Source organism: Piliocolobus tephrosceles, chromosome Y (assembly GCF_002776525.5).
Source record: "Piliocolobus tephrosceles isolate RC106 chromosome Y, ASM277652v3, whole genome shotgun sequence".
In the NCBI taxonomy this organism is placed as follows: domain Eukaryota; kingdom Metazoa; phylum Chordata; class Mammalia; order Primates; family Cercopithecidae; genus Piliocolobus; species Piliocolobus tephrosceles.
In genome coordinates, this window is record NC_045456.1 from 572262 (window position 1) to 585965 (window position 13704).

The 13704-nt window shown below is 34.3% G+C and overlaps 1 long non-coding RNA gene across 2 annotated transcripts in view; it reads left to right on the plus strand.

Moving 5' to 3' along the window:
• LOC116418598 overlaps nucleotides 1–13704 on the plus strand; it is a 916691-nt gene that overhangs the window by 401819 nt on the left and 501168 nt on the right. The gene's annotated exons all lie outside the window — the stretch shown is intronic.

A 13704-nucleotide genomic window follows, 5' to 3' on the forward strand; every position in this document is an offset into this window, starting at 1 on the left:
GTTACATGTTCTCACTTATTTGTGAGAGCTAAAAATTAAAACAATTGAATTCATGGAGATAGAGAGTAAAAGGATGGTTACCTGAGGCTGAGAAGGGTCTCAGATGAGAGGGGAATTGTTAATGGGTACAGAAAAATAAATAATAAATAAGACCTAGTATTTGCTAACACAACAGGGTGACTAAAGTAAAAAATAATGTAAAGGTTCATTTTAAAGCAACTGAAAAAGTGTAATTTCAGTGTTAGAGACAAAAAGATAAAGGCTTGAGGTAATTTACCCCACTTACCCTGATGTGATTATTATGCATTGCAGGCCTATATCAAAATGTCTCATGTAACCCATAAACATATACACCTACTATGTACCCACAAAAATTCAAAATTAAAATAAAACGACATGTGAATTTCAAGCAATACGATATCGTCCAACAATCACAAACAATTTTACAAGGAGGTATTTTATTAGCCATTCATTCTCATTTTATTCTACTTATGTATCAGATCCTTTTCTATGCAGCATTTGACATCTTTGCAATTCACAGGATATTCTATATGGTTAAATTTGTCCCATTTTAAATAATACATAATGATCTATTATTCTCAGTGACCCTTTTCATCTTTTTCTTCATTCATCAACATGACAAAATTCTTTTGGCAAATTGGTATTTATTTCTGTTATTTTAGGTCATGAGATTTCTTTGCAATGTAAAGTAAGCAAACACAAAATATTTCCTTATATTCAGCTGGTTTCCAGATTCTTCTCCTAACACAGTCAGAATTGAGATTCCCTAAATCTACAGGTTTGTGGCTGTAGGTGAACTAAGTAACCAATTGATTGTCTGTGGCTTCTATCAGTGATAATGTAGCATCTTAAGCCACAGGTCATCCCGTTCATCTCACAGCCTCATTTTCTTGCCATGATATTTTTGGGAAGTCCTCAGGACTTAAGTGGCAACTCAGGAACTATATATTTGGGAGTATGTCTTTGGCTCCCCTCATCTTTCCATGACTGCCTTCTTTCCTAATATTAGAGGTTGTCTGTAGAGTTACTTGAAGGCGGCATCTCATCACTGTCATTGTTTTCAGTGCTTTCTACAAGAATTCTAATATCTGGGCCAAGAGCGTTTTCACTCAGGATTCACCACAGGGAACCCTTAAGTTGTGAGGAAGGTTTCATGCTCCTGAGAGTCCTCTAGAAACTGAGATGAGGAGAGTGGGGATTACCCATTCTGTTTCACATTTGTTACCTGGGCACCAAAGCAGTGTTTTTTAATGGCACCAATATCACTCAAAATCCCTCAAAAAAACACATTAAACCCCTTCCTGAATCTCTGTCTCACTGCCATAGTATCTGATATTTCACTATGAGTCTTGGTTTGAAAATTAATATTTTGGATAAACTACTATCTGGTCTTCTTCATCTCAGTTCTTTTGCCAACCCCTGGGATGAACACTTTGTCACACAACACACTCCAGAACTTAAGTTAAAATGTACCATACAGGCTGGGCGCAGTGGCCCTCACCTGTAATCCCAACACTTTGGGAGGCCAAGGTGGGCAGATCACTTGAGGTCAGAAGTTCAAGGCCAGCCTGGGAAACATGGTGAAACCTTGTCTCTACTAAAAATACAAAAATTAGCCAGGTGTGGTGGCAGGTGCCTGTAGTCCTAGCTACTCGGAAGGCTGAGGCAGGAGAATTGCTTGAACCCGGGAGGTGGAGGTTGCAGTGAGCCAAGATCAGTCTGCACTCTACTGTACTCCAGTCTGGATGACAGAGCGAGACTCCATCTCAAAAAAAAAAAAAAAAGTGTCATACAAATAAACTCAATTAATTCATTTTTGGTAGCTCCACCAATTGCTTTACAAGACATATTTCAAACTTATTGATAATAGTAAAATGTTTTTCTTTACTGCGATACCCTCCTCTCAAGCTCAATTCATGCTTAAAAGCACTTTGTGAATTTCCTCAAAGCCAATTCTGTCAGTCTAGAGCTCTACTATATCGGTATATGGCCTTCATTTATAACATTATTAAAACTTTTTATGTACAACACGGCCAAGGTGATAATAAAAGAGCTAAAAATATAGTAAGCCCAGAGACCAGAAAGGCTTGTACGTTCTTGGAAGACTCAGTGAACCCTGGTCCATACCAGAATCATGGGAGTAGGTAAGGATTTTTCAAAGGAGTCAATTCTTATGAAAGCTCATAGAGGGTAAACTTTATATTAAAACATTTTCTCCAATCCCCTCCAAATTCAACACTCTCAAATTCATGCCCTCCCTCACAACACCCTAGCTTTTATCATGCTTTTGTTCCAGATGCATATAAAGAAAAAAGGAAGAATGGACCTGTAAATATGACCCTCTTCCACGAAACAGGTGGTACAGGTGTCGTCTTAAAAGCACAGTATCAACAGACAACATGAACACTAGAGTTAAGAGAAAGGTAAAGAATTCCAGCTAAGGTATAAAATCTTAATGACAAGGAGATAACTGAGCATTCCAAGAGAAAAGGGAATGTAGGATGTAGGAGTATGATTGCGTGGTATTTGGCTTTTATAATACTACTTGATAGGAACGAAAAGGCTAGAAGTAATAGACTAAAGTGGATTTGAAACAATTACTGGCCACAGCTGAATGACTATTACAGTATATATTATTTCCGAATGAGTAATATCCTCTATAAACATACACAAAGAGACAGATATTAATGTAGAAATTTAGGAAGAGAGAGTAGGAACCATAGTATAGCAATCATTCTCAAGACACAAAGGTTTAAAGCAACGGTTCTCAAAGTATGGTTCTGGACCCAGCAGCATCAGCATCATTTTTGAATTTGTTAGCTACAAAAATTATCAGACTCTTCCCAAGATCTACTGAATTAGAATCCCCGGGGTAAGGCCCAGCAATCCATGTTTCATCTGCATTCATCACCCTTTATGTAATTCTGATGCACATTCAAGTTTGAGAACCACTTATTTAGGGACAACTTATAAATTAATTTGTACATATGAACAAGCATTGGTTAATTGTCTAGGTTCAAGATTCCATGGGGCCAAAAGTGTTATACACCAAAATCCATGCCCTCCAGGGTCATAACACTTGGTTAAGACACAAAGCACAATGTACAGATATTTTCGACATTCAAGGCAGCAATAAAAAAAATGGCATAAATAAGTCAGGTTAAGATTAACTGCCAATTTAATAGAATTGAATATTCCCAGTGCAGGTCCTATGAAAGAAAAGATTACTTACCAGTGGTGGGATAAAGATAGCTAGAGGGAAGTAATAGTTAGGATTGTTAGGAGAGTATCAAATGGAAGTTGGAAAGTCAGATGGAAAGAGAGAGGGGCGTTCATGAAAAGCTCAGGGCAAGATGACTTTAAGGGTGAATTCTACCAAACAGTCAAGGAGGAAATAATACTAATTCTTCTTAAACTCTTCCGAAAATTAGAAGAGGGAACAATTCCAAATTCATTTTGTGAGACCAGCATTACTCTGCTAACAAAACCAAAGACACCACAGAAAAGAAAATCATAGGCCAACAGTCCTAATGAATGAACATAGATGCAAAATCTTCAATAAAATACTAGAAAATGAATTCAACAACACATTGAAAGAAATATACACCACGACCACGTGAGATTTACCCCTGGGATGCAAGGATGGTTCAATGTATGCGAATTAATCAATGTGATAAACCACATTAACAGAACAAAAAGCAAGAAAAAAAATACCCTCAAGAGATGCAGAAAAACCATTTGACGAAATTCAACATTCTTTCATGATAAAAACCCTAAACAAAATAAGTACACAAGGAATTTATGTCAGTACAATAAAGACCATTTATGAAAAGCCCTCAGCTAACATCATAATCCATGAGGAAAAACTAAAAGTTTTTCCTCTAAAATTCAGTATAAGGTAAGTATACCCACTCTCACCACTTCTATTTGACATAGTACTAGAAGTTGTAGCCAGATAAACAAGAAAAAGAAAGAAAAGACATCCAAATCAGAAAGGCAGAAGTAAAATTGTGTCTGTTTTCAGACAACATGATCTTATATGTAGAAAACTCTAAAAACACCATAAAAATCTGTTAGAACTAATAAATGAATTCAGTAAAGTCATCGGTTACAAAAATCAGCAAAATCTTTACATTGTAACAAATTATCCAGAAGAAATTAACGAAAGAATCTAATTTACCATAGCATCAAAAAATACTGAGGAATGGATTTAACCAAGGAGATGAAAAATCTTTTCACTGAAAACTGTAAAACATTGATGAAATAAATTGAAGAAGACACTAGTAAGTGGAAAGGTATCCCACGTTCATTGATTGAAAGAATCAGTATTGCTAAAATGTCTGTACTGCCCAAAGCAATATATATAATCAACACAATCCCTATCAAAATTCTCATTCCATTTTTCACAGAAATAGCAAAAACAATCTTAAAATTTGAATGAAACCATGAAAGACCCCAAATAGGCAAAGCAATCTTGAGAAAAAAGGACAAAGTTAGAGGCCTCACACTTCCTGATTTTAAATTATACTACAAAGCGATCGTAATCAAAAGATGGTACTGCCATAAAAACAGACACATAGGGAACATGTTACTTAACATTGTGGTCTTGGTAATCTTGGTAATGATTTTTTGGAATATGATGCCCTAAACACAGGGAAAAATAGCAAAAATAAATAAGCAGGACTATATCTAACTAAAAAGCTTCTGCACAGCAAAGGAAACAGTCAATAAAATGGAAAGGCAATCTACAGAATGGGAGAAAGTATTTGCAAACCATATATCGGTTAAGGGATCTATATCCAAAATATATAAGGAATTCATACAACTAAATAGCAAAAAAACAAAAAACAAAAAACACAAAACAAAACAAAAAACCAAAATAAACCAAAAAAAAAAAAAAAGAAACAACAAAAAAACACAAAGTGGGCAAAAGACTAGAGTAGACATTTTTCCAAAGGTGACATAGGGATAACCAATAGGAATATGAAGAGGTACTCAAAATAACTAATCAGGAAAATGCAAATGAAAACCACAATGAGTGAGGCAAACGTGACAGCTGCTACACTAAAGAAAGATCTGTATACTTAAAATTACCAAACGTTGATGAAAGCAACAAATGTCAAAGAAGACACAAATATATGGAAAGATATTATATGTTCATGGATTAAAAGAGTTAATTTTGTTAGAATGTCCACACTCCCCAAAGTGGTCTATAGATTCAGTGTAATTCCTATCAAAATTCCAATGTCATTTTTCACAGAAATAGAAAAAAAGTCCATAATTCCTGTGGAGCCATGTACATGCATGCACATGTGCACGTGCACACACACACCACCAAATAAATAGCCAAGGCAATCTTGGGCAAAAAGAAAAACTGCTGAAGCCATGACACTACCTGAGTTCAAACTATATTACAAAGATATAGTAATTAATCCCTTTAGGCCCGAGGTCACGATTTTTTGAATTTTTGCTGTCAGATCTTGGTGATGACTTTGAACAGTAGGATATAAATATCTCTCACATGCTTAGTGTTCCAATAATGGAACACTAAGGATAAATGGGCCGAAACAGCATGGTACAGGTGTAAAAATAGACACATCCACCAATGGAACTGAATAGAGAGCCTAAAAAGAAACCCATGCATTTACAGTGAATTGATTTTTGACAAAGATGCCAAGAACAAACAACGGAAAAAGGGCAGTCTCTTCAGTAAAGGGTTTTGGGAAAACTGGATACCCACATGCAGAAGAATGAAATTAGACCCTATCTCACAGCATATACAAAGATCAACTCAAAATGGACTAAAGACTTTAGCATAAATCTGAAGCTGTAAAAGTACTAGGAAAAAAATTATAGGAGAAATGCTGTATGACACTGGTCTGGGCAATGATTTCTTGGACATGACTCCAAAAGTACAGGCATCAAAAGCAAAAATAGACAAATGGGATTGCATCAAATTGAAAAACTTCTCACAGCAAAGGTAACAACAGAATAAAGAGACAAACTATGAAATGATATAATATATTTTCAAGCCGCACATCTGATCAGAGATTAATATCCAATATATTTAAGTAACTCAGATAAATCAATATCAAGAAAATAATCAGATAAAAAATGGTCATAGTACCTGAAGAGTCATTTCTCAAAAGAAGACATACAAATGGCAGTATATAAATTTAAAAATGCTCAACATCACTAACGATCAGGGAAACGCAAATTAAAACCACAATGAAATATCATTTCATGTTTGTCCGAATACCCATTATCAAAAAAGATGAAAGATAACAAGTGTTGGTGGCGAATATGGAAAAGAGAGAACCCTTGCATACTCTTGGTGAGAGTGTGAATTATTATAGCCACAGTAGAAAACAGTATGTAGGTATGGAGGTTTCTCAGAAATCTAAAAAGAGAATTGACATATAATCCAGAAATTTCACTTCTGGGTACATATCCAAAGGATTTGAAATCAGCATGTTGAAGACATACGTGCACCCCCATGTTTATTGCAGCACTATTCACAATAGCCAAGTTGTGGAGTCAATCTAAGTGTCCATCAACCTGTAAATGGATAAACAAAATGTGATAGATAGATAGATAGATAGATAGATAGATAGATAGATAGATAGATAGATATATCTACGCACAGTGGAATACTATTCAGCCTTAAAAAAGAGAAAAACTGTGTCAGTTGCAACAACATGGATAAATCTGGAGGACAGTATTCTTAATGAAATAAGCCATGCACAGAAAGACAGATGTTCAGATAGTACATGTTCTCACTTACACGTGAGAGCTAAGAAAAATCAAATGCACAGGAGCAGAAAGTAGGATGGTGGTTATCAGTCTGGAGATACGGGAATGAGGAGAACTTAGTCAAAGAGTATAGTGTTTCATTAGACAGGAGGAATAAATGATAAATACTTGAAGTGGTGGATATGTTATTTAGCTTGATTCAATCATTCTACATTATATACATGTATCAATGTATCGCTTTTTACTCCATAAATATATACCATTAAAATTTGTCAATATCAACAAATAAATAAAAATAAAATGAAAAGAATTCTATATAAAAAAAGTGAGATATCACCTCATGCCTGTTAGAATGGCTATTATAATAAAAACAAAAGATAAATGTTGTTGAGGATGTGGATAAAAGTGAACCCTTGTACACTGTTGGTGGAAATGTAAATTGATGCAGCCATTATGGAAAACAGTGTGGAATTTCCTCAAAAAATTTCAAATAGAGCTACCTTCTGATCCAGCAGTCCTACTTTTGGGTATCTATCCAAAAGAAATTAAATCACTATCTCAAAAAGCTATCTGCACTTCCATGTTCACGGCAGCATTATTTACAGTAGCCAAGATATGGACAGAACCTAAATATCCATCAACAGGTGAGTGAAAAAAGAACTCTGGAGGAATGAATATATATATATGTATATATATTCCTCCAATATATATATGTTCCTCCAAATATATATAATATATATATAACTTTTATGACGTAAAAAGAATAAAAGATAAAAAATAAAAAGAATTTTCTTTGTATGAAAATGCTGTGATTAATATTGGCACCATTTCTTTCTGGAGTCACAGCCAAAAGTAAAAGCACTTTATTGAATAAATTTGATAATTAAGAACTGAACATAAGTAGATTTTTATCTTTGTTTCTAATTAGATATTCCGTAGATTAAGAAAAATATCACTTGACCCAGAAAGAATTTTAACAAACCCATAATTCATGTGTAGTCAAACATGTCCTAGCTTATACAGGTTTATAAAGATAGCACTGAAAGCACTTCAAAGTATAATTACCTGAATTTTTAAATGAGTGGATAGAAATTTATTCTATGTGCAATGAAAGTTTTCCGCTAAATTTTGCTGCAAAAGAAACTATTTTCATGTTTTTATTTGATGTTATTGTTTGTTTCTTGGATCTTCACTGCAAAACACAAATATTTAGTCACCAAATTAGGGCTAATAATTCTAATTCAGCTTAACTTTATGAATAAAAATATTTTTAGTTTTCTCTTTTAAAAGGAAATGTCTTCAGACACTTTGGTAAATGAGCCAAAAATAGGTGCAAATGTAAATGGAAACTTGATGTATGACAGAGAATCACTGTAAATCAGCGGGATAAGGATGACCTATTCATTAAATGGTGAGAGAAGTGATGGTTATGTATGTGGAAAAAATGTAAAGGTAGACAGACATTGATTTCATTCATATACAAAAATAAATCCCAGACTCATCATGGTCTTACATGTGAAAGGCAATAAATTAAAGGATAAATCCTTATGACCTTTGGGTAGAGAAGTATTTATTAAATAAGATATAAAAGCACAAGCCATTAAAGAAAATATTGATAATTTCATATATAAAATTTAAGAACTTCTCTTTACTGGAAGGAACAATAAAGAGAAAAGACTAGGCATAGTGGAAAACAGTATTTGTTACACTGATTACTGAAAAACCTGTCATATTCAGAGTATATAAATACTGTCAGAAATCAACATGAAAAAGACCATGGTGAGAGGGAAAGATGAGCAAATTACACGATTAGTATTTTCATAGAAGAGGAAATTCAAATGAAATGGCCATTAAATATATGGAAATGTTTAGATAAAATTACACACCAACTAGAATGACTAAAAACGATGACAACACTAAGTAAAGATGCAGACAACAGGGAATCATTTTGGTTCAATTGCTTTGGAAAATAACTTGGTATTACCTAGTAAATTTGAAAATGTACATACTTGAGGACCCAGTAGTTCCATTCCTAGATGTATAACGTACAAACTCTTGTATATATACAAGAGGTTCACAGAAGAATGCTCATAAGATTGCTATTTGAAATGACAAAAAGATTGAAAACAATACACATATTAAAAATAGAATAAATAATTTGTAGTGTACTTATACAATGTATATTATTCAGCAGTGAAAAAAGAATGGAATAAAGGTCCAGGCATCTGGGTGGATTAATTTCGGTAACATACCAATATACCAGTGAGAAAAAAACAGAGCTTACAGCAGAATACACTTGTGAGATTCCATAACTTAAATTTCAAAACAAGTAAAACAACAAAAACACCAAAACAAGCAAAACCAAACAAAATAGTGCTTAAACTATTTTTAGTTAGTGATGATATTTAGTTTACAGCTACTAGTTTATGCTATAAAACTATAAATAAAAGCAAGGACATATTTAACACCAAATTCAGGATACTGAATACCTCTGATGCAAAGACGGACATTGGAATTGTCCAGGGACAACAGATTTCAAAAAATAGTGTCTATTGCTTAAGCAGGTTGGTGTAGGTACACAGGTGTTTATTTTGCAAAATTATTTTCTGTTCATTCTTATTCGCTAAACTGTACATTTATTATCACACTCTTTTGTATACAGGATGTTTTAAAAAATACAAGTAAGCTATTTGCAAAGTAAAGAATGAAAAATGAATAGGACTGAGACCAGACTGCAGGCAGGAACATTGGCTGGGCTACAGGCTGCTGTTGCCAGGGGAGAAATCATCATAGCTGGAGTTACATAAAGTAGGAAATGGGGAAGTTAGAGAGAGAGGAAAAGGATTTAAAGGGACCGCCTGGAGATTAAGAGTTAAAAAAAAACATATTTCACACAAACTTAATGTATAAGTAGTACTTGTCATGGTCTCTCATTCTCTTTCTTCTCTTTTTAAAAAAACGTATTAATTGAAGTATAACATAGAGAGCAGTGAAGCAAAAGTGTTCATCAGTAAGCTTTATAAAGTAAAAACACGTGTAACCATACCACGCAGAACAAGAAACAGATCATGAACAATTCCCCAGAAGCCCCCTTTGTTGCCCCTTGTGATCACCACCACCACTTCCTGCCCAAAGATTACCATCCTGACTCCTAACATCATGGAATAGTTTCACTTTTTTGGGCTGTATATAAACGAAGTAGTCAGGTGTGTATTCTTTTGGGTCTGGTCTCCCCAACAACATTATGTTGTGAATTTCATGAATTTTCTATGTATAGCAGTGTATCATTAAAAGTTATTTCTATATAACATTTCTTTGTTTGATCCTATCACAAATATTTATACATTTTACTGTGGCAGAACATTTATGTTGTTTCTTGTTTTTGGTTATGAAGAAAGCTGCAATTAACACTCCTGTGCATGGATTTTTTTGAACATATTTCAGTTCAAAATATATATATGCTTGTGTTCCTCTTGTATAGGTGCTGACGAAAGTGTCAGTTTTACAAAGCAGTTGAGTCCATTTACAATCCTACCAAGAGTTTATGGAATTCCTACTTACTTCCTATCCTCATACCATTTTAGATTTTCAGTCTTCTTAAAAATTTGTCATTCTATTCAGTATATAGTGATTTTTTTTGTGGTTTAATTTGCATTTCTCTGATGATTAGCAAGTCAGAACACGTTCACACATATTCGTTGGGTATTTAAATACCCCTTTTCATGCCTGTTTGAATTCTTGGCTATTTTTCTATTGGGTGGTATGTCTTTATCTGGTCAATTTGAAGACTAAGAAAATTGGCAATACTTTTAGTGGAATGTTGAAGAGTAAATTATTAAATTCAGCAAGACAGAAAAAGGAGCAGAAGAGGTAAAAAACTCTGACTTAATTCTGGGACTTGTTTTGGTCATCTTTGGAAGAGTGGTAATCTGCCAGTAAAAAACAGAATTATTTCTGAAATCGAAAACCAAAATGATTTTCTAGATTCACTTGCTGCACCAGCATTGTATAAAATTGTGGCTCATTTTCTAAATCCTCTCTGGCAAGTGAGAGAAACTTATCTTTAATTTGTCATTTGTGATTGCTCTTTTGTGTGGGTATTTACTGTCTGTCAGCTTTTGAAAAGTATAGAGAAGAAAAGGCTGAGGGTGGGAAGAAAAGAGAGGGATCTCATTCAGCACTCTCTTGTGTGCATGACTGCTGATTTGAGAAGTCATAGCAGCCACAGTCTGGGAGATTTTCAGCCTTAGTTCATGAAATTGTCTTTCTAAACTACAATTCTTCTGTTTAATGGGAATATTCCTGTTTGAAAGAGAACATGAAGGACCATCTTTCCTCTTCCCTAGAAATATTAGTTTGTTCATGATATAAAAATGGACAAGAGTGTTTATTTCTCTCACAATAGCATCTGTTCTTACAACAGGAATCACTGTTTAATAATAGACATAATGTCAATCTTCCCATTTTATAAAGATAAATTTTTTTCTTATCCTTTTACTTAACTAGATACCCTATATGGTTTTTGAGCAATGCTTGATTTTGCTACATTTTACAGAGGTCTTACAGAATTCCAAAAATGTATTTCATAGTCAAAAGTTTCACCAGAACTGGAATTTAACATGGTATCCATCTTTCATCAGAATCAGAGAGAGGCAGAGAGAGAGTATGTGTTTTAATTCTTGTTGTGTCATCTAATTATACTTTTCTAGTAAAAATACAGTGATAAGGTGTCACAAACTATGAGGGAGGTGAGGTGTAAGAAAAGAAATAAATGAATTGATGAATGAATGAAAAAATGCCATGAGTGATTTCATATTAATTCAAATGAAGTAATTTGATGACAAAGGACTTTATTATGCAACCATAACATTGATAATACTGATGACAATATTAGTAGATATCTGCTAATGACAGGTATCTTTTCCTCCATGTTTTCTTTGGAGCTTTGTAGTTGATTTGGAAGGATGTTATTTCCTATAGAATTCTAAAAGAATAACAAATTCTTTAGAAGTTTCATTGAGTGAAGTAGACATGTTGACTATTAATCATGATTATTTTTGACATAACCTTAGAGAAGAGAAAAGAATGTTTGAAGGGTGGGAAATGGTTTCATCTATTTAGGGAGATAGATAGGTTTGACTTGAGCTGTCATTTATATGAATATGTGCTATAAAGGGCCTGATTTTGATGCTAGTCGAAAGCACCTGACAAGAGTAATTACCAATCACCAGTCCTCTTGGACATTGCATGTACTTTAGTTCTAGTGAGTGGAGCAAGTAGAGGGGAAACAGTGTCTCTGCACTGAAAAGGTTATATTGTCCAGCATAGGAAAAGAAATTATCAACAAACTAAAATTGATGTAATTTCAGATTTTTTTTTAGTTAGTATTCAGCAACTACATTTTTGTAAATTTTGGAACTACTAAGTGCCAGGGAATTATGCTAGGAATAGGCTCTACTCTCAAGAAGAAATAGAAATGGACATACAAAGAAGGACATTATAACCCATGTCATATATGTATCAATAGTACTTCGTATCTACAAGTTAATCAGTGAAAATGTGATTAACTTTCCAGGACGAAGTCGATTAAAAGGAGAGTCATCTGTACTAGGTCTTCAAGTATCTTTAATGTTGCCCGGTCAACAAGGGGGAGAAAAATATTCTAGACAAAGGAAACAGTATTTGCAAAGGTACCAAGATATGAAATAGCTTGGCATGTTAGAAAAACTACAAGTATTTAGTGTTCTTAGAGGGTGAAGTGTAAGGGAGGATAAATGGATACTTAAGTACAGTGTATAACCTCTTGCTGAGGCCTGAAAAATCCAGTCAAGGTTGGCTTGAAGAACATTAGAGGAAGGGCTAGCAGCCAATCCTAGTAAGTCTTTTCTTCCCTTTCCACCCCATCTGCTTTTCCAATGCAGCTGTGCTTATGAGTCAAGATTGATTGTTGTCCCCTGATGAAATGTAATGACAAACAATTTGAACGTTATAATAGAATATGGCTAGGTATGATGCTTTTTAGATCATGATGAAGCATCCGTAAAGAATATTCAGTGTTTTTGTTGTTGTTATTCAAAGTATTTTCTGACATATTCAAAAAGAAAAAGAGTAAAAATTATTTGAAAAGCAAGTTGGAAAAAAGAAAATTCTGCTCTGGGCCTGCTACAGTGAGAGATCCTTCTATGCAGATTCATCATTCTTAAGGAGATAGAAGGATAGCAATGACTGTCATAAGCAAATTTTCCATACCTGAAACTCTCAGAGGATGTCACACCAAGTGCCTATTGCACCATGTACCCCCTGGCCTTTTTTCAACCCTGCTGCTTGGTACCAGGGGAAGGGCAGGATGTGAAAGCTCATGGAATGAAGGCACACAAATCAAGGTAGTATACCTGTTGCAGGAACTTTTCTTCACTAAGGCCAACAGGATATGAAGTGATAAGGCCCTCCCTAACTGGAATAATTAGAGTAAGCATGTGATGAGAGACATTTGGCACTAAAAGCAACAAACTTTCAAAGACAAGCTCCGATGCTTCAGATCAGCTAGCAGACGCCAGTGTTTCTCTTCGCGTGTAGAAGACAAAGTATGATTAAAACGTGCCCTTGATGGATAACCTACTTCACTAGATTTTTACAAAGACTGTATGAGATAATATATGTAAAATCCGTAACCCAATGCCTGGCACAACAGATTACAGTCCTTGGCACACTATGTTTTAGTGTTTTCTTTTAAAGTACACGAAAATCTGAATAAAATGTGGATTTATATTTTTTTTTAGATAAATCACATTTACAATAAACTTTAGTGGTGAATCAGTGCAACCCAAAGCCAAGATAGCCCTCTCCATTTGGTGATAAAATATTTGGATGAGAACAAAATAAAAGTTACCATCACTTCTAGCATTGACCAAGTAAAATCAAATATTGCAG